Below are 24,413 nucleotides of genomic sequence, written 5' to 3'. Positions count from 1 at the left end.
CTCTCTCTCTCTCTCTCTCTCTCTCTCTCTCTCTCTCTCTCTCTCTCTCTCTCTCTCTCTCTCGCCCTTTTCTTTTTCTTCCTCCCTCCTCTCCCTCATATCTTAGCCTGCTTCTATAGAACAAGTTAACACAAACCCAATTTCTAAAGAAGAATTTTAACAGACTGCAAGCTCAATACGAATCCAGAGTATAACATGAGAGTCAAGGAAGTTTAGGCTGCACCCAAAACAAACAAGTATCCACATAAAAGGAGGTTTTAGCTTTACTGGCCTCTGGCCTGGCCAGAGACTATTTGAAGTGCTGTTGAGTTCTTGGCTCCCACTTTTAGAAAGGAAACTGAAAAGCCAGAACATGTACAAGGAGGATGAGCAGGACGTTGAGGAAGACTCAAAACCACGTTATATTAGGAAACTGGATATGTGTAACACAGAGAAGACTTGATAAGGTTAGGGAGAAACCATAGCAATCTTAGAAGAGGGATTGGCACATAGTAAGAGCTTAATAAATGATTTTCATTCACTCATTTAAATAATTAAAAGATTCTAATATGGAAGAGGCATTAGACTTAATCTGCATTGCCCCAGAGGGTAGAACTTGGAGCAATGAGTAGTGGAAGTGACTAAAAGCATAATCTAGGCTTCATGTAAGGCAACATTTTCTCACAATTCTAGCTGCCCTCAGGCAGATCGGGTTGCTTCAGAACATGCTAAGTTTCACTGAAAGTCTTCAAGCAGAGGTTAGGTCAACGACTGTCAGTGATTTGTAGGAGACAATACCTGATTAGGTAAGAAGTTACTGACCTGGTGCAACTCTGGGATTCAATCCCATCTCTGATCCTTATACCTGGGTGACCTTAGGTGAACTCCAATCTAACTTCCCCAGGCCTCGATTGGCTTATTTGTAAAATTATAAGATTGGACTAGTTGATCTCTAGTGTGCACTTTAGCTCTCAGCCTCTGAGCTTATGATAAATTTATCCAAGGTGTTCAGGTTTATGAAAGCCGCACACAATTCATATATGCCCAAACACATAAAGTAAAATGCATATAAATATACCGTGTATGTATGTATGTATGTATGTATGTATGTATATGTATGTATTTACATATACATACACACATCCTAGATAGATACAAGCACTTCGCCTTTAACTTTCAGTGGAGAAAAGAAATCACAGTCAATTGTTTTTGATTGAAGCTGCCAGTGTATTACAATTGTAAAGGAAAATAAATGAAGGGGAGACAGGTTGCTACATGCACACCTCCATTTGTCCTCTTGCACATCTTCCTTCTAATGATCCTCCTGAGCCCCATCTCTTTCTTCTTAACTCTCTATCACACTCCTCTGTTGTTGTTCTGACCCATCCTATCAGTTGACCTAGTTTACTTCCATTTTTCCCTCACAACCACCTCCTTCTTACTGCAGTTTTCAAATTTTCAGTTGTTTTCCAATTTCCTGAACCCCTACAAATGGCTGCATGAATCATTGGAATGGTGTTATACTGGAGGTAGGGGAGTTGTAGAATTATAGAATGGGAAGTACCTATAATCACAAAATCCCAGGGAAAAACTCAAGAACCTTAGAGGTCTTATAACCAACTTGCCACTCAATTCACAGATTGATCCCTCATTGTCTTTCACAAGTTATTATCAAGCTTCTCCTTGAACTCCTCTGTTAATAAGCACAAGACTACCTCAAAGGCAGCAGATTTCATATCTGGACACATCTAAGCATTTGGCAAGTATTTCTTTCCAGAGAGGTCAATTGAAGCTTCAAATAACTTACCCTTTATTCTGCCCTCAGGTAGGTCACACAATAAATACAGCTTCCTACCTCCATGATAATAGATCTTGTCAATCAATAAGTTAATAGCTTTAAAGCATTTATTAAATGATTGCTATGTGTCAGGCACTGTGGTATAACATTGGAGATACAAAAGGGCAAAAACTGTCCCTGGCCTCAAGCAGTTCACATTCTAATGGGGGGATACAACATGTGAAGCAACTAGTTACATATAGAATACACAGAGTATATTGAAGGTAATCTGAGTGGAAAAGTCCAGCAGTTTGGGGAAGTATGAAAGGGGTCCTCAAAAAAGGTAGGATTTGAGCAAGGTAATTAAGGAAGCCAGGGAAGCTAAGAGGGAGAGGGTGAGGAGAAAGAGCTTTCCAGGAACAGGATACAGCCCATGCAAAGGCAACAAGACAGGAGATGGAGTGTGATGTGTAAAGAATGACAGAGGCAACATAGCTCAATTTGACAATGGATTCAGATATGTAGAATGAGTGAAACTGGAGACTCAAGAAAGAACATCGACGTTGCTAGTTTGGGCAACTAAGAGGGTAAAAGTACAGTAAACAATAATAGAAAAGTCTAGAAGAGGGGAAAGATAATGAATTCTGTCGAGGAAATGTTGAGTCTGAGATGCTCACAAAGATTTCTCCATTCCTAACATTTCAGATATCCTCATAGGAAATCATTTTGAGATTCTCTCATCATCTGGAACAGCCCCCTTTGGATGTGCTAAATCTACCTTCTTTGACTGGAGAAGGAAATAACAAACCACTCCAGTATCTATGCCAAGAAAACCCCTCAAAAATGTCATGAAGAATCAGACATTATTGAAACAACTAAATAACCACCAACACCTTCTTTGAAGGAAATCACAACCACATTTGTCCAATCTTTCACCACCTTTCCCATTCTCCACAAAGATCATTATCTGACATTCACTATTATCTGCTCAGTGTTTGGGAGGCTTTGAAGCAAAATATGGGAGTGAAAAGGTATTAGATTGACTACCAAACTGAAGGTCTACAGAGCCATTGTGTTGACCTCATTGTTATATGCCTGTGAAACTTAAACATTATACCAGAGCCATGCCAGGAAACTGAGTCACTTCCACTTGAATTGTCTTAGGAAGATTCTAAAGGTTACCTGGCAAGATAGGGTACCAGACACTGAGGTCCTTATTCAAACAAAACTGCCAAACATCCAAACTCTACTTCAGAGCCAATCCCAATGAGCTGACCACCTTGTTTGAATGCAAAATGTATGCTTGCCAAAAAAAAAAGTTTTATGGAGAACTCACACAGGACAAGTGTTCACATGGTGGTGACAAGAATGGATACAAGAACACTCTCAAGTTCTCTCTTAAGAATTTTGGAATTGATTGTGTGACATGGGAAACACTGTCACTGAACTGCCCAGCATGGCATGCACACATCAGAAAAGGTGCTGTGATCTATGAACAAAGCAAAATTGAAACAGCTCAAAGGAAACACAGGATATGCAAATTTAGAGTATCCACTTAAAATGTTCACATGGACTATTTGTGCCCTACTTGTGGTACAGCATTCCGAGTTCATATTGTTCAGTTCAGCCACAGATGGACACATTGAAACTTGACTCCAGCATAGTAATGTCATTTTTGTCCTCTTAGAGAATGAAGAACAGCAACCAACCAATTATCTGCCTACTGCTTTTGTGCCTTGGGGAATGATCTCTAATCTACCTAGGCCAGGAGAATTGAACAAACTTGGAGATGCTAGGTATTCCTTTACTATATCCAGTTTCAATTAATCCTTAACCATATTTATCCTATTCTTTCAATTCTAAAGATAGTTCTTAACAGAAAAGTCAGAAGTAAAAAAGAAACAAAGTAGTTATTCTTTTCCTAGGACATCTGTTATTATTTTCTTAACCATCCTAAGAAATAGGTCTTTCCCTTCTTTGTTCTTACTCTCGCTCAGATATAATTAGAAAAATCCCTTTTGCTTTCCCTAGGACTTTTCAAAAGTCCTATTTTCTTTTTGTTTTTTTTTTTCAGAATGTTGGCCTTCCTGACGTTATTCTTATAGGTCCATGTAACTCTTTTGTGTTCTTCAGTTATATGCTCCTGTTTATATTTTCTGTATTTGTCTATTACAAATTTTAACTCAATACTCTACATCATATTAGTCTCTTTAGGAATCTTCCATTTTCCTTGTCATCAGCGCTGATCAATCAATCGAGAGTCAGTTGACATGTATTAGGGGCCACTATATATTAAGAACTTTTCAGATGCTATTTAGCAGAATATGGTTTCACAAAATGTGTAGGCAATGGAAGTCCTCCACAAGCTCATAAATTATTAACAGTTGAAAAAATAAATTGGAAATCATCTTGTCTAGACCCCTTATTTTGGAAATGAAGGAAACTGAGACCAGGGAAGATGAAGTGAGTTGCCTTTTACTGCTATGACTTTCTTCTACCAGTTTTATGACATATCAGAAATTCATTATCTCACATCTTCCATAAGACCTGGTGCACTAACCCCTCCCCTTTTCACTTTACTTATAAATAAGGAACTTGGAACCGAGAGATTATGAAAATTATCTGATCAGTTACTGGAAGAGTCAAGACAAGAACCAAATTCTAGTACTTTTATTATATCTTAGTACTTAGACCAACCAAGTCCTGGTCTAGAGACCAAACTGAAAAAAAAAGAGGGTTAAGCTACTACATCCAATGATTTTAAAATATCTCAATTACTGAGTCAAATAATTTCATTCTGCCTGAACTGGTCAGACCAATAGTCATAATAGTTCCATATTCACCTTTCACTCCTCATTTGGGCCCACAGTAGCCTGTTTCAGGATATTTTCTTCTCATGGGCTAAATGATCCAAATTCACCATGTATACCTCCTAAAAAAGTTTCAAGAAGTCAGTGAATATATCCATAACTATGTCCACTCCCAAATTATCATACAGGATTAGAATCCATTATGTTTATCTTAAAATTCACACATGTCAGAAAATCAGACATGATAAAAAAAAAAAGCATAGGATTTTAATTCATGGGACCTGGGTCTGAATCCCTTCTTGGTCACACCCTAGATATATGGTCTTTTACATATCTAATTTAGTAACCTGCTGTGAGAGAAGGTCATCCATAACTTGAAGCTATTTTATACTATTGGATATCTGACTGGAGTCACAGATACAGAATTTGTATTGTTCTTACTAAAACACAGCATGGAATTAACATTAAACCTAAATAAAACAAACCTAAATTTAAAATGCCCCAGAAAACTAAATTACTTATTCTCAAAGCATTCGTTTACATGCCAAGAAAATGGAAAGCACACTTACACTACCTACCTCACTGGGCCATTTGCAAGAAAGAACTCTGGGGAGTTTGCAGTGGATAGAGAGCACCAGTCCTGGGGTCAAGAGGCCCCGAGTTCAAATACAGCCTCTGACATTTGATGCTTACTAGCTGTGGGCAAGTGACTTATCCTGATTGCCTTGCCAAAAACAAAAACAAACAAGAAAAATCTCTGTAAACCTTGAAGTATTATATCACTGGGAGTTGTTGTTGCTAACATTGTAATTATTAAAAATCTTTAATCTTCCAAAGCTCCTCCACAACATCTTAACAGATCAGATGAACATCTCATGTTCATCTACATTTGCTTGAGTACCTTTAATGGTAATTCATTCTGCAGTTGGAGAGATCTTTTTGTTGATCAGTCCTTTCAGTCATATCTGACTCTTTGTGACCCCAACTGGGGATTTTCTTGGCAAAGAAACTGAAGGGGTTTGCCCTTTCCTTCTCCAGCCCATTTTATAAATGACAAAACTGAGACAAACAGGCTTAGGTGATTGCTCAGGATCACACAGCTAGTAAGTATGTGAGGTCAGATTTTAACTCAGGCCTTCTGACTTTAGGCCCCATGCTGTGTCCACACTTCCAACTAGCTGCCCTTAGACAGATCTAGTTGACAGAAAGTTTTCTTATTTGTGTTCACTCGAAATATGCCCTACTTTAACGTTGCCTTTTCCTTCTGGAACACCACCCCCCCAAAATTGTTTAGTGCTCCTACCATATGATAACTGAAGGGAGAAAACATTTTCTTCAACTATTCCTTCTATAACATGGTTCCCAAGATTCCTCCCCAAGTTGAATGTTCTCTTATGGAAACACCCCAGCTTATCAAAATCCCTCCTAAAATGTGGAACATAGAACTAGGCACAGCGCTCCAAATAGAGTGTGACCAGTGCTATAGATTAAAGTTTGGCTTTTAAAGTCAGTTTTCATCTTTCATGGCCTTCACTGATACCCTGGAATGTAAATCAAGTCAAGGTGCTTGGAAGCTGGCAAAATATAGTACAACATTTTCAAATATCAAGCGTGAAGAAAGCTCACCAATATTTTTTCTTTTCTTTTCTTTTGCCAAGCTCTCATAAATGACTGTGTTTAAATATCATTGTGTTCCCTGCTATTTCTAATAAGAAACCCACAAAAATAGATTCATGGATGACCTGGTTAATAGGAATCTCCAAACCTACTGCGTACTCCTTCCTCATTATAAAGCTGACTGCAGAAATCAAATCCTGTGAAAGGATAACCAAGGTAGATGTCGGGACAAGCAGGGCCTGTAGGAAGGAGTCTTTGCCTTCTTGGAAAAGCAGCTGTGCGGCAGAAATAGCTTTAAAGGCAGAATATAAAATGTGTATACAAAAAAAAAAGGGATGAACAGAGCATCCTGGCTTTTTCCACTATCTGCTTCCTCTAGGCTTATTGATCTAGGCAAGTGTACATGCACTAAAAGGTAATGAAGACCCCCCTGGATTCATCACGAGAGAAAAGATGCATGTGAATAAGTTAAATCCAGTGGGAGGCAATTACTGGACAAGTGTCAGCCTGGTTTGCACATGAGGCCTTTTCAAGGAAAGGGTAGCCAAATGCAAGATACATTTTTCAGTGCTGGTCATGCAGAGAACCTGGTGGGGAGGAGGGAGTCCAATTTAAACTGCAAAGACTGGCAAAACCTCCAGAGAAAGACTGCCACCCATTTCTCTACTGCCATACACACAGCCTTAAAAGTCAAACAGAGCTATAAAAGCCAAGTTCACAAATCTGGGAAAACCACCAAAAAAAGGTTTTAAAAAGAGGCAAGTAAAACTCAGATCTTCCCTCCTGGCTTTTGGATAAGGATCCTCACCTCCAGCTCACGACTAGTGAGGGAAAAGAGAGGAGGCAGAGAATTCATTACATTTATCACTTCATCTTTAAACCCAACGAGTCCATCTACCTACAGCTAATGGCAAGTAGAAAGAAAAAGGAAGAGAAAAAGGTAAAGAATTCATTGAATTTATCAGTCAAAATCCAAACCACCATCATAGCTAGGACCCATAGAATTCCCTTTACAACTCTGTGATATCATATCAGCTACTCAATTAATCTGAGATGGGCCAGTAAATGATTATCTATCCCCCTCCGAGGCAGCAGTGGAGTCTAACGAGGAAGACAGATGTGTCTTCCAAAGCAAAGATGGACAGACCCTTTCCTGGCCCACATCAGTGTTGTCAAAGGTGGTACAGCCAGTGTTTGCATTTGGTCTGATGGAGATGTCAGCAGTGTGGAAGCAGCTGTAAGATCTCTCAAAGGTCATCACTGCCTGCCCAGCAATGCCCTCGATGGCTTGTGGCTATGCAGCCTCCATCTGAAGATATCCTTCCGTGATGGGAAACTTACCTAGCACTTATTCTTCAGACCTCCCATTACAACTTTGGACAGTTCTGTGAATAGGTTTTTCCTTCTATTAAGCTGAAATCTGCCTCACTGCCAAGACCATACATTCCTTGCATTTTGTTCTCCAACAGAACAAATGGCTCAATACAGTAAAAAGATCTTTCATGCTGGAGTCAGAGGGTATGGGTTTGAATCCTGCTTTGTCAGTTGCTATCTATGGACATTGATTAAGTGATTTAATCTCTCTGGGCCTCAGTTTCCTCATCTGTAAAATGAGGGAGTCAGACTAGATATCCTCTTATGGTCCTCTCAGATCTAGATGAGCATTACAGATCCCAGCCCCTTGCCCCTCTTAGAGCACATGAAGGTACCCTTTTTCTGCTATTGGCAATGTGGGATGTGTCACTCAATTGGCTGCTGAACCAAAAGTAAGTGAGGTACAACACTTGGAAGAAGAAGAAGCAGATTCTGGCTGTCAGGTCTCCTGGAGGCAGCCTTTGAGAAGATAAAATATGATTATTAAGATTTTTTTTTTGCTTTTTTGGAGGGTAGAAGGCAGGGCAATTAGGGCTGACTTGCCCAAGGTCACACAGCTGGTAAGTGTTAAGTGTCTGAGGCCAGGTTTGAACTCAGGTCCTCCTGACTCCAGGGCCAGTGCTCTATTCACTGAACCACTTAGCTGCCTCAGATTCTTAGATTTTTAAACCCATAACTATTTCTTATAATTAGCAATTCTGTAAGTAGCAACTGTCCCCAAAGTAGTTGTGTTGGGGGGTATGGGATGAAACCAATAAATGGGAAAAGGGGGAGCTTACTGCATCCTATTTGGGGGCAGTAGATAAAGCACCAGGCCTGAAGCCAGAAAGACTAATCTTCGTGAGTTCAAATCTGCCATCAGACATTGCTAGCTGTGTAACCCTGGGCAAGTCACTTAACCCAGTCTGCCTTAATTTGCTGAAAAAGGAAATGGCAAACCACTACAGTATCTTTGCCCAAAAAATCCCAAATGGGATCACAAAGAGTCAGACATGACTGAACACAACAACTTCCCCTATTTAGAAGTCAGGCTGTTTCAGAATAATGAACTTGGGCAAACTGTGATGGCTGATGAAGGACAGAGATTGATTCAAGTTGCTAGGCCCTAGGACCTCAACTGAACAGTGTCTAACTAACCATTATGATCTATGATCCTAAGTACTAATACATGACAGGCTTTCACGTATTTTAAGATATCTATTTAACCCTGCCCTGCTACATTTCTCTTCTTTTCTAGGCTAAGCATATTCATTTTCTTCTCTAGATTCTAATATGGTATGGTTTCCAGGCCCTCACCAGCCTGGGTCATCTTTCTTTGGACAGACTCCAGTTTGTCATTGTCCTTTCTAAAAGTAGCACCCAGAATTGACCACAATTCTCCAGATGTACGTCTGCCCTGGTCAGGTCACAGAGGGACCATCACTTCCTTCACTTTTTGCATTATTATTCTATTGATGCAGCCAAAAATGCATTAGCTTTTTTTTTTTTTTTTGTCTGCACTGTCACTCTGAAGATTCATTTTAAGCTTGTGGTCTGCTTAGACTCCCAAGTTTTATTTTTGTTCTCAAGGTTTTACACAATATGCACCTATGGGAGTGCCAGCTCTGGGATCATTAACAAAACTGGGTTAATTAGCAAAGTAACCACAATGGAAGATAGTTTGTACCTTCATTCATTTAATGGTTATTTATTGTCCGCCTACTATGTGAGAGAAATGGTTAATAAATTAGCTTTGGGGAGGCAGGGATTGTGCTTTAGGCATCTCTGCTGCTCTCCTACCTGGTACTAGACACCCTACCAGAATCCCTAGAAGTTATATAGCCTTCTCTGATAATAATTGAGGGATAAGAAACATCCCAGCAGGGACTCAGGGAATCACAGCCCTCTGCCCCCTCTGTAGCAGGGAAGGCTGGATATGTAAGAAAGCTGAGCAGGCACAGAAAAAGCTCATTACTAGTCTAACGGCAGCCACTGCCAATTGCTTTATCTGAGGTGAGTACTAAGGGTCAGTCAGGGCTGGTCAGTGTCAATATTAAGGCATAACAGGGGAAGGACACGTTTTAGCATTTATAGAAAAAGATTTGGAGCTGGGACTGAGACTCTGTTTATGCCCCAAAATATGTTGGGATCTGTTCACCAGGCAATCTTTCCTGGGATTCCAATGAATTTTAGATTTGGAACTGGAAGGAAGGGAATTCAGGGGTTCTTAACCTGGGGTCCAAAAGGGTTGGTTCATGGGCAAATTTCAGGAGGTCCATGAACTTGGATGGGGGCAAAATTAACATCTTTATTTGCACTAACTTCTACCTGAAATATATTGTTTCTTTTTTCTTTCTTTCTCTCTCTCTCTCTTTTTTTTTTTTTTTTTTGCTTTTTGGAGGGCAATTGGTTTAAGCAACTTGCCCAAGGTCACATGGCTAGTTTTGTGTTAAGTGTCTGAGGCTGGATTTGAACTCAGGTCCACCTGACTCCAGGGCTGATGCTCTATTCACTGCGCCACCTTCCTGCCCCAAAATGTATTGTTTCTTTCAATCATGGATGTAAGTAACAAACCTTATTCTAAGAAGAGGTCCATAGGTTTCTGTCAAAGGGGGATTTATAATGAAAACAAGCCTCAAAAGCCTTGGTATAGTCCAACTACTTTATTTTGCAGGTGAGGAAGCTAAGGTTCAAAAAATAGAAGGTCCCCTAACTCCAATGCCAGTGTTTTTGCCACTGGACTTTTTCAAATACAGGTACTATGACTCCAGTTTCCAATACGCTACATTTGAGTTCTGCTCTAGCCAGAAGGTAATATAACATGTACATGACTAGGAGGAAACACTTATATTGTCTGCAGGTTGTGGAAAATGCCTGAGGGAGAGACCTGAGTCAGTTTCAGTCACCCTAGAAACAGCAGTCTGACCTTAGACCAAACTGACCTAAGTTTTGACCTGAGCGCATATACTCTAGAAAGTTTCATCTGTTTCCTTTCCACAGTATCAGGACATTTCATCCTTATGGTCTGGTTGACATAACACAATTATGCCACAAAGTAGCAGCATAAACAAAGTATAATAGTATTTAATGGAGAACAATATTATTACTGGCCCTGAGTAACCAGGGAAAGCTTCATAGGGGAGGCAGACTGTTAGATGAGACTTGAAATATTGGTAGGATCTTGACAGGTAAAGATAACCAACCCAACCCAACCCAACCCAAACCGTGGTCTTCACTCTTACCTCAGAAAAAGTCTAATTGACTTCATAAAATGTAGGTGAGGAAAAGAGTAAAGGTTTGAAGGCAATTTGAGATTTCAACTAGGAGATTACAAAATGGAAGGCGATAGTAAATGAGAAGGAGATGGGTCATATCCACTGGGGTCCAGACATTCCTAAAGGAATTATCAGAAGGACATGAAAATTTGGGAAATGCTTCAATTAGTCACAAGAATCGCCTGAGTTAGAAGCTATAGCCATAAGATTTCTCCCTCTTGGCTCTGGGAACAGTCAGTCCTAGATGAATTTATGAACTCCTTGTGTGTTGTTGTCATAAAGGGGGAGATTTTTCTCATAGAATTTCTTCCAGTATTAAAATGGCCTCTCAAGCACCTCTGTTTGTATAACACTAATCCCTGTACATACTTTCAGGGAGAGAAACAGATGGAAACATGTTTAGAGATGAGGGGCAATAATCCACTTGAGGCTGTTACGGAAGTACCGAAAGCCATGATTTGTGGTAGCACATCAGGTGTCCTTACTGCTGACAGCAGCATATGCAGAAGTGACTTTGCCACTGATATTCTGTTGGTTATTTGGGCCTCCTTGACAGGAACTATGTGACTGGGGACCTGAGGTGCCATTATATTTCACAAAACCTTTATCAGCTGCAATACCAGTGATTCTGTCCTAAGCACAATGACCCAGAGATAGAAAAATCTAACCAAGTTTTCATAGCAACCTGCTCTCTCTCTGTCTCTCTCTGTCTCTCTCTGTGTCTCTTTCTGTCTCTCTCTCTCTCTTGTGTCTCTGTCTCTCTGTCTCTGTCTCTCTCACACAAGCATTAATTTTCTCTTCCTCCCACCTGCCCCCCAAACAAAAACAAAGAAAAAGAAAATCCTCAAAATAACCATGCATAGCCAAGCAAAACAGTTTCCATGTCTACATATGTATGTCTTATACTGCATCCTGATTCCGTGATCTCTTTGGAAGGAGGTAGATAGCAAGCTTTGAGATTGGTCCTCTGGAATCATGGTTGATCATTTGAATTGATCAGAGTTCCCAAGTCTTTCAAAGTTGTTTTCTTTATAATGCTGTTGTTATTACAGAATTTATTCTCCTGGTTTCACTCACTTCATCTTATCTCTTATGATTATTTTTGTAGATTCAATCTGCTTCAAGACCAGTGTTCTTTTATTCTGGCCTTTGACTGATTTCTTCACCTTGAAACTCCCTACTGGTAGGACCTAAAAAATAAATATTTGTCCAAGATAGAAACCTCAGTTGTCACCATCTGGAATTTTACCATAGAGTAGCATGGAAGAAGGAACAAGTCAGTCAATAAATATTTATTAAGCACCTACTATATGCCAGGCACTATGCTAAGAGATATACATATAAAAAGAAAGGCAATCCCTGCCCTTGAGGAGTTTACAATCTAATGGGGGAAGATAGCAAATAAAATACAGCTGAAAGGAGTTAGTAGGAGGCATCTGACATAGGGACTCAATGGAAAAGTCCAAAGGAGTGCAGCTGGGTGGGAAATAATGAGATGGTTGACCTGGGATCCCTCTATAATTGGAGGTTTGGAGAGAAACTGATCATTCAAACCTTCAGTCAGAAGGGCAAAGGCACTGATGACTTGTAAGTACCAAGCAAGGTTGCTGTGATCTTCCAGGATGATCATGGAGGGCAGGATGGGCATAGTGGAGAAATCTAGAGAAGTGTAACTGAATGAGAAATAAATTAGGATTTGCTCTTCTTTGCTCTCATGGTGAACATAGTACTACTTTTTCTAGATAATGTACAGGGGGGAAAGAGAGAGACAAGCAAAAGACAAGCAAAAATCTTCTATCAAGTCACAAAAGAAGTGAGGTGAGGGAGACAGACGGAAACCTCCTCAATGATGTACAGCTGGGTAGCAAGTTGTGCCAAGAGTTGAATTGGAGAAGAATGGACTGCATTTGGGAAAACGTAAACACTCCTTTGTTAACTCCAAGCTTCTCCTGAAAGCAAAGCAACTGACAGCAACCCCCAAAATGCCAGCTATTATTATTAGCATTTATCAAGCCCTTGAAGGTTTGTGAAACCCTTTATAAATATTATCTCATTTGATAATGAGTAACCACATAGTAACCCTGGAAGGTAGGTTCTGTTATCTCCATTTTACAGATGGGAAAATCAAGACAGGAAGAGGTTAAGTGACTCATCCAGGATCATACAATATTATATATCTGAGGCTGGATTTTAATTCAGGTCTTCTTGAATCTAGGCCCTAGAGTGCTATACTTCTCCACTTAGCTGACTTTTCCTCTTCTACTATGGATATGGATGTGCCTGCTTTATTTTGGTGTTTACTATGTTATAATAAAAATAAAATTAAAAAAAATTTAAAGGAGGCATAGATGATTTGTGATTTTCATGCAATTGAGAAGTACAGGGGAAAGAGCACTGAACTGACAATCAGAGGGCCTGGTTCAAATTCTGGCTTTACCTTTTACTAATGGTATGACCTCGGGCAAATTACTTTATCTCTATGGACTTCAGATTTCCTGTCTGTAAAATGAAGGGGTTGGGCAAGATGGCCTCCAATGTCCCTTCCAGTCCCAGAATTGTAGCCCAGTGCTCCATGTGGCATGTGGGAAGAAACTGCTCCCCAGACCACTTATAGTCTTTTATTTCCCTCCATGCATCTCAGGAGAGTGGAAACCTTCTCATCTGGTGTCATATCTTCTTGAAAGTGCTTAAATAACAGCAGAGGACGCTCCTTCCTGTTTCTTCCTCTTTGTGACCTGTCCCAAAGGGTCACTGATGATCTGACAGCTCAGAGTAGGTTCAAGTTTTCCTTTCCAGCTTCAGCTTTATGCTAAAAACAATAATAATAATCTAACATTCCCACATCACTCCCTCTTCACGCTCAGCTCAGCGGTACCAGGAGCTGCAGGGCTGACTCACACCACTTGAATAATTGCCTTTTAATGGGACCACTTTCCTCACTTGTAAAACAAGGCTCTGTGATTTCTGACTCAGAAGCATCTGCCATTGTGGAGCACACAGCCCCCCACTCTGATCCCTAGAAACTCTGTCATTCATCCTCAGTTATAGCTTCCCCCTTCACTCCATTCCTTGGTGGCTAACTTTTCCTTCTGCCTTCAACATGTTCAAATGTTGCTCCTGAGGTAGACGAAGGCATCCATAGGTGATTGACTGACTTGTTGTACACCATTTACCTCTGCTCCTTTGGAAGAGTGTGTGTGTGTCTGTCTATCTGTGTGTTTTTTCTTCTCAGGTAGCATTTCTCATTCAGTCACAGGGCCCAATGGTTCCCAAGAAAGTGGCCACTCACCATCCTGGCTAATGACCATAGTCCCTTTTTGCCTCTAGCTAAATTTGCCATGCCCTCTGCTGTAGCTCACAATTACCACAGCGCTCTATTAGGCATACCCTTAACACGTTACAGGCTTCAGAGCTTGCCTGCCTGATTTTATCTATAGTAATCTTACAGGGGAGTTCAGATCCCTTCTGCAGCCCTTCTGACTCTCACACATGTTACAGAACCTGTATTTACCAACATCTGGGCTTCCCAGCACCTAGGCTATGCTTGGAATGCTGATCCCACAACTGCAAACTACAGCTACTCCACATTTCCTGCTCTGTATATATGGTGCATTTTCTCCACTATCCTACATTAGAGAATATAAATTGATTGAAGGCAGGAATGGTTTTGTTTTCTCTGAACATCATGCTCTCCATATATGTTTTATTGTTTTTTTATTAACTTGGGCTGAAAGCCTGCACTCAATCAAGAAAAATGACTGAGAGTTTCAGATAAGCAAGCAGAGATAGTTTGTTGTTTTTTTTTTCATAAGATTAAGATGTTCTAAATTTCAGACTCATCTTTTGGAAACAAAGGAGCTTACATCCCAATAGAATGTAAGCTCTTTGAGGGCAGGAAATGTTCCTTTTTTTGTCTTCTGTATCCTTAGCATCCAGCCCTGAGTCTGGCACAGAACAAGGACATAATACATGTTGTTGAATTGGACACAAAAGGCTTAAGCCAGTTGTTGCTGAGACAAGAAAGGCCAAGGAGTGTCTTAGGAAGGATGGAATCCATTCTGTCTAGATTTGGGAAGGCCTATCCTCCAGGCTATTGTAAAAGGGCACAATGTCTCTGGGCAGTAATGAGCATCAGGGAAAGCTTTATTCACCAGTCTGATGAGTAATGGGTGCCAAGTGATGGAGGACTCCTGTCAGGGAAAGAGCTGTTTGCTTTTGTACGACACTAATGAATAAACTCCAGTACCTTTGCAGATCACAGTGGGCCAGGAGGTCCAAGATCCTCTCAGAGGTCAGGATGTAGATAGGGATGGGGGAGGAGGGGGTGGGGTAGCATAGAGGGCTCAAGTTTCCAATTGCTTTGTTGCCTCATAACAAAAGTAAAAAAAAAAAAATAATAAGACGCTAATCACAGGAGTGGATCCAAAGATGAAGTGAGACAAAAAAAGATCAATACCCCCCTCCCCAAAGAGGGGAGGCAAGGAGAAAATACAAGGGAGTATAATAGACTCTTTATTTCTCTATGTTTACCCCATCAAAAGAAAGCCCTATGTCCTCATATTGAAGAGTAATAGAAAATGGAAGGCATACCTCCTCTCCCTCCCATCCACCGCACTCCCAAAATGAAGAGAGCAGTTGTGGACAATCATTAGCTTGCATTTATTAAGTCCCTACTCCAAATGGTTTCCCCACCCCCCTCCCCAGTAGGATAAATTTTCTTAACAAGCTGAAATTTAGCATAGCCTTTTCTTTTTAATGGTAGGAGCAAGCCTCCTAAAATATGGTTTATAAATAAGAATTCCATTACTGTAGCTTGTTTACATAATTCATCTTCACAAGACTACCACTCCTGAACCCGACAGATTGAGGACAGATTTAAATTCAGATATCCCATCCAAGACCCAGGGAGACATGGTTCTGTACCTCCAAACAGCACTGCAGAGGAGGTCACAGACGAGTTACACAGACTGAGCTGCAGAAATACTATCGCTTTTATTTTCATCCCTACTCTAAGACGGCTGCAGGAGCTGTCATTTAGCCAGGAGTCTCTTTCAGGGAAGTCCTGCTGCAGAATATGGCTCAAACTTGAGTTGGCTTCTCCTCCACGCTAGTCCAGCCCTGAATTCCTGCTCTGCCCTGTCTTAGCCTTTAAGCCTTAGATAGGCCCACAAGCTCAGCAGTATGGGTACCCCTCTCATCACTGATGACTATTACCCACCCACATCTTTTCCATCTGTGAGATGTGTGTTTATGGTTTTCATTTTTTTTATCTCTGTGGGAAGAGAAGGATTGGTGGAGGGACATAACCATTCCTCAGGGTGGATGGGAGGAGAATAATGGACTGTTCACATCATTCTGGTTTGTTGGTTTTGGGTCTGTTTGTTTGTTGTTTTTTTTTTTACTCTTCCAAGGAAAACAACCTTTGAACTGAGAAAGATAGAGAGAAGAAGAAAAAAATAGTATAACAGAGTGTAGGAAGACAAGATGGACTGTAAGGTCAATACGAGTGAACAATGTGATATGACAACCAAGAAAGCTAATGTGATTTTAGGCTGATTTAAGAGAGTCACAGCTTCCAGGAATAAGGAGTAGATAGTCTTGCTACACTCAGTCCTTGTCAGACTATAGAAGGAATAAGATGTTCGATTCTGAATGACACATCTTAGGATGGGCATTGAGAAGCTGGAAAGTATCTAGAAGAGGGAAATCAGGATGGTAACAAGCCTCAAATCCTTGACATGTAAGGATCGATTGAAAGAACTGGGAAAGTTTAGCCTACAGAAAAAGATTGCAGAAAGGCATGAGAGTGGTCACCAAATATTTGGAAGGCAGTCATGCAGAAGCAGTATTATACTTGTTCTTTTGAAGGGAAACAGTATGGTACTGGGAATAGAACACCAAACTTGGAGGCATAAGATCTAAGTTCAAAGCCCAGCTCTGGCATTTATCACATCATAACCTTAGGCAAATTATTTAAACCTCTTTTGGTCTCAGTTTTCTCATCACTAAAATGGGGTGCCTGTATTAGATGACTTCCAATTTCTCTTGCAGCTTTCTATCTACAATCTATGACTAATAAGGCAGAGCAAAGAGCAATGGGTAGAAGTGGGGGAAAGGATATTTTAGACTGGATGCCAGGGAAAAAATTCTTAACAATTAGAGTTACCCCAAAATGGAATGGTATGCCTCAGAAGATAATGAGTTCCATTTATAGGAAATCTTTAAACAAAAGCTAGATGATACTTATAGTATGAGAACAGCTAAGTGGTACAGTAGATACAGTTCCAGGCCTGGAGTCAGGAGGACCTGACCTCAGATGCTAACTAGCTATGTGACCCTGGGCAAGTCACTCAACTCTGTTTGCCTCAGTTTCCTCATCTATAAAAATGAAATGGAGAAGAAAATGGCAAACCACTCCAGTATCTTTGCCAAGAAGCCCCCAAATAGGGTCACAAGGAATTGGACATGACCGCACAACGACACCACTTGTAGTATATATGCAGAAAAAATTATTTTATGGGCACAGGTTGGAGTAGATCATTTGTTAGTAGTTTTAAAGGGCAGTAGTGATCATTAGAAGTGAGCGTGTCTTTATCAAGGACATATTATGCCAGTGACCTCCTGTCCTTTTTTGACAATATAACTAGACAAGTAGATCAAGGGAATGCAGTAAAAATGGTCAACTTAGATTTCAGCAAAGGATTTGAAAAGATTTCTCCTCCTGTGCTATGGAAAGGTCTGGGTTAAATGAACAACAGTGACTGGATTTAGGACTGCATGTATGACCAACTAATAGCATTCTAACTATATGACTGAGCAAACTATTTTACTTCTCTCAGGCTCAGTTCTTTCTTCTATAAAACGGGAATGCTAATGTATTACCCACCTCCCAGAGTCTTGTAGAGGAAGCATTTTTCCAATCTGTGAAGTATTATCAGTGACAAAAACTGAAACAAGGAAGTTGAAAAGTAATGTGGAGAAGGGGGAGAGGAGTAGGAAAAAGAAAAACAGATATGCCAAAAAATGAACTGTCCCAGTCATGAAAGTGGCTAGAGGTCCTAATGAATTGTTCCTTTAGTTAAAAAGCTTTCATTTGGCTGGTCTTTTCAGATGTGAAATACATTTCACAATCTTCTGGAACTGGGTACTCATATGGGGCATCCTCTTTCAGAATGTACCAGGGATATAATAAAATTCATAATAACTGGAGGAATTTAGGAAATTCTATCGCTAAATTTGAGCCAAGCCAATATTTATAAATAACAATTAGTTTTATTTTAATAAGAACCATTTTCTAATGTTTGTGACTCAGAAGTGACCCTGGATTTAAAAAGGCTTTGGGTACTAGAGGACAAAGAATGATAGATACCATAAGGCTGGCCAGGCTTTAATTATCATCCATATCCTGTCCCCAACTGAGGATATATCCCCAGGTTCTGTCCTGGTCACTCTTCTCTGTATTTTCTCTTGGTTACCTTACCAACTCCCATGGGTTCAAGGATCATCCCTACCTAGATGACTCTGGGTTTTATACACTTAGTCCCTCCCCCCCCCCCCCCCCCCCCCCCCACCACCACCCCCTGTGTGTATTTGTCTCTCTCTCCACCCCCCCCCCAAATTTTACATCACCAACTTCCAATCAGATATTGTCAAATGGATGTCACATGAGCATCTCAAACTCAACCTATCTGAAACAAAACTAATCATCTTTCCCCTAAAATCTATCATTCTTCCAAAAATTTGGATTTCTTTTGACAATATCACCATGCTACCAATCACCTATGTTCACAGACTCGGAGTGATCACTGATTCCTTACTCCCTCTCACCCCAAATATTCAGTCAGTTGCCATGTCTCATCATTTCTACCTTTAGAACCTCCCTTGCATCTGTACCCTTTTTTTCTATTCCCATAGTCATCATCATATCTATAGCCTTAGCTCTTCTTGCATTAATTATTGAATGTTCTCCTAATTAATCTCCCTTCATCTAGTCTTTACCCTCTCTAATCCATCTGCCACTAAGTTGTCAAAGTGATAAACCTTAATCATGAGTTCAACTATATCACTCTGGCTCAATTACCTCTAATGGCTCCCTATTACCTCTAGGATGAAATAAAAATTCTTCTTTTTGGCATTTCAAGTCCTTTGCCATCTGGTTCAGATTGACCTTTCCAGGCTTATTACACTTTACTACCCTTCATACACACTATCATTTAGCCATACCAGTCTTCTTGCTATGCTTCACATTCAAGAATCCATATTCTCATCCCCATGTCTTTATACAAGCTGCCTTCCAAAGCCTAGAATGCACTCTCTATTCTCATTTTTGCCTCTTACGACCCTTAGTTTCCTTTAAAGGTCACCTAAACAAACATGTCCTATATGAGGGGTTTCCTAATCCCAACTACTTGTATCTCATCTCTCTAAAAATATTATTTTAGTTTTGTACATATTTTAAAAATGTAGTTTCCCACTGTAACATGTCAGCCCCTCAAAGGGGTTTCATTTTTGTCTTTGAATTTCCATTCCCTAGAACAAATTCTGGCACATAGTATCTACTCAACAAATGATTATTTGTTGACTGATTGATAGAAGCCTAGCAATGTGCTTGACATTGACGGTGTGAAAACCAGCTTGGCTTAGTAAGGGACACTTCACTAATAGAAGTTTGACCACATATTGACTTTTTTCAGTGCCAGTATCTCATAAAGTCAAATGTATGATGAGGTTGTAATCTATACTGGTGGGAGCTGTATCCATTCCGGCAAAATCATGGATCCTTAGGGTACCATTATTAATTAAGCCTAATTTAAAATCCTCAAATATGTATTAAGCTCCTCTCTACAACTTATAAATCTTAAAGCTAAATGAAAGACAAAGATAAAGAACACATTGGTCTTTCCTAGAAGGAGATTAGTGTCTCATGAACACTGAGTTCAGTGCATACTTTTTGGAGATGAAGAAGATCCTCTTCATTGATTCCTGAGAATGAGTATGGGGGTTGTATTCTCACAGGAAAAGAATGATAGTAGATATCCATCTCCCCACCTTCATTGGGAGGACAGATGCTTCAAGTTGTTTTCACCAAAAATAAGCAGGGATCTGAACTGCCATCAGTGATGCTGAACAGGGCAAAGCCAATGAGAGATCCTTAGAGCACTCCACTGGACTTCTGCCTCTAAGTTGGGGCAGGGATTAGAGTTAGGGTTTCTGACTTAAATTATCTACCCATTATTTAAACTGTACTGCTGAGGCTGTTGCAATGATAATTTCTCATGATAAAACCTATTAAGAATTAATGGCATCCGGGTGGCTAGGTGGCACAGTGAATAGAGCACTGGCCCTGGAGTTAAGAGGATCTGAGTTCAAATCTAGCCTCAGACACTTAACACTTATTAGCCGTGTGACCTTGGGCAAGTCACTTAACCCCATTTGCCCTGCATTCCCCCCTCCAAAAGAAAAAAAAAAGAATTAATGGCATCAAGTATCCATTGGTCAGAAGAAACCTAGTCATCGTGGCCAGTTTGTTCCTCTCTAACCCTGGAAAAAACCTTTAAGAACAGCAAAAAAATCATTCCAGTCTCCTGTGTAACACCTTTGACTAGGGGAATGTATCAGTGAGGCAGCTGGGATGCTGCTTGTAGCCATTTGATCTTTATCCTTGACTTATTTAATCTCGTGTTGCAACCACTGAAGTTAACCAGTCACAATTTAAAATAAGATTAATTTTGGAAGGCTTGCAAAGAAGCTATTTGAATGGAGACAACTGATACCATGCCAAAACAAACAGTTCTCTGAGGGTAGGAGAAAAAATCCCTTGATTGCTGGAGGAGAGGTCTCTGGGCCATTTTTAGCTACCAGTGAAGCCTTAAAGGTGAATTCCCCTTGCTATTTTTTTCAGTAGATTCATCCTACTCACCCCCTATCATGTTGCTCTCTTATGAAATCTTGACCATCATGCAATGGGGTTCACTGAGCAGATGGTCAAGATTTTTGAGATGCCAGGAAATGAGCATGTGCCTGACATCTGAGGGTCATGGTCTTGATTTCCCTCCAGGAAGGACAGCTTGGATGTCTGGCAACAGCCCTGATGTTTTGAAAGATATATCTATATCTATCTATCTATCTATCTATCTATCTATCTATCTATCTATCTATCTATCTATCTATCTATCTATCTAGAGAGATGATGATGAATGTTCCACTTGTTAAGACAGGTTCACTTTGAAAATGTTCAGATCTAATCACTCCTTAGCATAATATAACACTAAAGCAAACCAGAGGTGAATTGCATTCAGGGAACAGAAAACAAAGTTACTGGTATGGACTCATAACTAAGTCACAACATTTCCTACAGGTAGTTAAAGTGTGGACAGGGACAAGAAGATGGAAATAAGCTGTTTTGAAGATATGATCAGACATGGATTTGGATTATACAGTCATGATGATTGTATTCTAGCCCTACCTCCCATCAGTTCAAACCTAGTCTGCAGTTCTGAATTTCTCTGTGTGTTCCTTCCCCATTCTTTTCTATACTTACATACATACATACATACACACACACACATATCCTACTAAGTCTCCTAATCTTCCTGGCAAATGACACAAAACTCAGAACTGAATGAAAATGTTTTAGATCACAGACCCATGATATAAAAAAGGTTGGCAGAGTAAAAAGATGTGTCAGCTTTAATAGGACAACAAGGAAACATATACTTGGGTTCAAAAAATCAATTGGACTGGTAAAGGCTAGAAGAGATAAGACTTCAACAATACTTCATGTGAAAAGAGGCCTTGAGGTTTTGGTGGGCTGCAAGTTCAATGAAAGTGATATGACAACCACAAAAATCTAATGTGAACCCAAATTGGATATATGAAATCACAGTCTCCAGAAAAAAAAGTTGGTAATATTCTAATCAGGTCAGACCACATATGCAATATTGTTTTCCATTCTGGGCCCCACATTTTCATATAATCAGTGGACCAGAACTGAGGGTCTGGGTTTACACAAACAAAATTCAATCTTGGGGATGCCTCACCTCTCTGGCTCATTACCCTGTAGGGAACATCTGAATAAAGTTCATTTTAGATTTCTACAAAAGTGGCATCAAACTCATATAGCAACAAATCCTTTCAGGCAATTTATTGACTTAGAAAACCACAATTTAACATTATTTATGTGGTATTGTATTTTTATTGATTGTGTTAAACATTTCCCAATTACATCTTATTTTAAACATTTGCCAATTACATGCTGACTCTCTGTGGGAGTTTGGCTGGCTGTTTTTGCCAGCTGAGTTTGACACTTTTGATCTACAGAAGCTTTAAAGTAAAGGTTAAAAGAGCCCTTGGCTCCTATGCAAGCCCTCATGCTAAAAAAAAAAAAAAAGAAACACATAAAATACAGGATGGAATTTATTTAGCCCAATAACAAATGGAAAACACAAAGAATTCACACCAACCTTCAAGCAGCTAAGGCAACTTCCCTTTCCTCTCTTGTGATCCCAACATTCCATAGGGACCTCCAGAGCCTTCCAAACTAATGGTGTTTTACAGAGGCTGAGTCCCCTTGAAGGATAAAATAGGTGTGACTAAGAGTTAACCCTTTTCCCTCTAATAAGTCTCCATTCCCCATATATATATATATATATATATATATATAGAGAGAGAGAGAGAGAGAGAGAGACTTAACACAATCTACATTGAAATGACATTGACACACTATAGCAGATCCAAAGGGAGGCAGCCCACATGCTAAAGACTCTTAAAACAATGCCAAGAGAAGAAGAGTTGAATGGACTGGATGTAATTAGCCTGCAGACAATAAAATCTGGAAGGGGCTTAATTCAGTCTTCAAGTATTTAAAGGGACATCATAGGATAAAAGGATTTGATTTGTTTTATTTGGTCCAAAAGGGCAGAACCATAAACAATGAATGAGTACAAGTGGCAGAGACAGAGTTCAAATAGATATGAGAAACAATATCCTAACAAATGGAGCTATCCAAAACTCCTTTCCCCCACACCATTAGTGGAGATCCTCAAGAAGAAACTGGATGTAATAGCTACACTGTGTGATAACAGGCTTTGATAGACTTAACTCTTCTCAGCAAGGATCATTCTAAGTCAGTTCCAAAAGACTCATGATGGAAAATACTATCCACATCCAGAGAAAGAACTTTGGTGTCTGAATGCAGATTGAAGCATATTAATTACTCTTTGTTTGTTGTTGTTTTGTGATTTTTTTCTTTCTCATGGTTTTCACCTTTTGTTCTAATTCTTCTTTCACAATATGAGTAATGCGGAAATATGTTGAATATGATTGTACCATGTATAGCCTATATCAGATTGTATGAAGTCTTGGGGAGGGGGAAGGAGAGGAGGGAAAATTTAGAAGTCAAAATCTTATAAAAGTGAATGTTGAAAACTAAAAATTAATTAATTAATTTTTAAAAAGAAGAAGAAACTATGCACAGCACACTTTTAAGTATTCACACATGAACTGTGAAGTCTGCAGAATGAAGGATGATTTGTCTAGGCCCTCCCTCAAAGTAAAAGTTCTCAAGAAATTCACCAATGAGTTAAGAGGATCTCAGGGACCCAAGGAAAGGACAGCTGAGTCATGGTGGTGAAGTCCAGGGAATGAAAGATGGCTTTTTCTCCTACCAAACATTCCCTAGCTTTCAGTAGTAGCTAAAATGCAATCATTCCCTTGCTAGGAATCATTGCCTCAGGGAATGAGGGGGTAATGTATGGATAGCAGCCAAAACCAATATTCATGACTCTAGGAAAAAGCAAGAATCTTATCCATTTCTTTCCTTAAAGCCATGGCCTAAAGAAATTTCTAAGAGTAACAAGTCTATGGGGTTAAACCCTAGGTGAGGATAGTAATGCAGAACGGGGGACATGGGAAGAAGCAGCAGATGGTTATGCAGTACAGGATGCTAATGAAGCCAGCCCCTGTGACTGTGTTTTCAAACCTTCCATGAGAACAGACTGTTAGAAGTAATAAAACAGGGACCCACAACACAATGAGACATAAGGGTCAGCTCAGGCAGTAAATTTAAGAATTGTTTCTACCTAAAACAGGGTAAGAGCAATGCTTCTGTAGCTACTGTTATTTCCTTCTAACTAAAAATAAGAGACCATCCTCAAGGGTTGATGGACTGTGACTTATTTCCTGACTGAGCAGTCTGGATCGACATTAAAACAAGCCCTCTATTTTTTGTCTCATTTGCCTTCTTGTAAAACAAGCCTATCTGCCCCCTGAAGTACCTTGCCTAGTTAAAGGGAGGTGGAAAAGAGTGAAGGGTATTTACTGAAAAGAAGTAGAAAACTCAGATCTGTTCCCCAACCCTAGGTCAGAGAGACATTTCAAGTGAAATAACTGTCAAAGAAAAATCCAGGGTGATTTCATGGTAGATTCTAAGGGAGAAAGAGATTGAGAAATCCACACTGAATCACATTCCCTATTCTTCTCATCCAGGGTTTTCCATGTGGCTACAGTGAAGATGTCATTGCCTACCTCAAACCAATGAGTCTAGGACCCAGAATGTCAACTAAGTCATATTTCACTCACACTTCCTACCTATTGCTAAAAATA

The 24,413-nt window shown here is 39.9% G+C and overlaps 1 protein-coding gene across 2 annotated transcripts in view; it reads right to left on the bottom strand.

Annotated features, from left to right (window-relative positions):
• ZMAT4 (zinc finger matrin-type 4) overlaps positions 1-24,413 on the bottom strand; it is a 725,479-nt gene that overhangs the window by 615,853 nt on the left and 85,213 nt on the right. The window lies entirely within an intron of this gene.

The sequence above is a fragment of the Petaurus breviceps genome, unplaced genomic scaffold (assembly GCF_028583685.1).
Source record: "Petaurus breviceps papuanus isolate PSGF00001 unplaced genomic scaffold, PetGlider_PUasm1.0 90919, whole genome shotgun sequence".
In the NCBI taxonomy this organism is placed as follows: Eukaryota; Metazoa; Chordata; class Mammalia; order Diprotodontia; family Petauridae; genus Petaurus; species Petaurus breviceps.
Note: the sequence above shows the minus strand (reverse complement) of the source record. Positions and strands in the feature narration are given on the sequence as shown.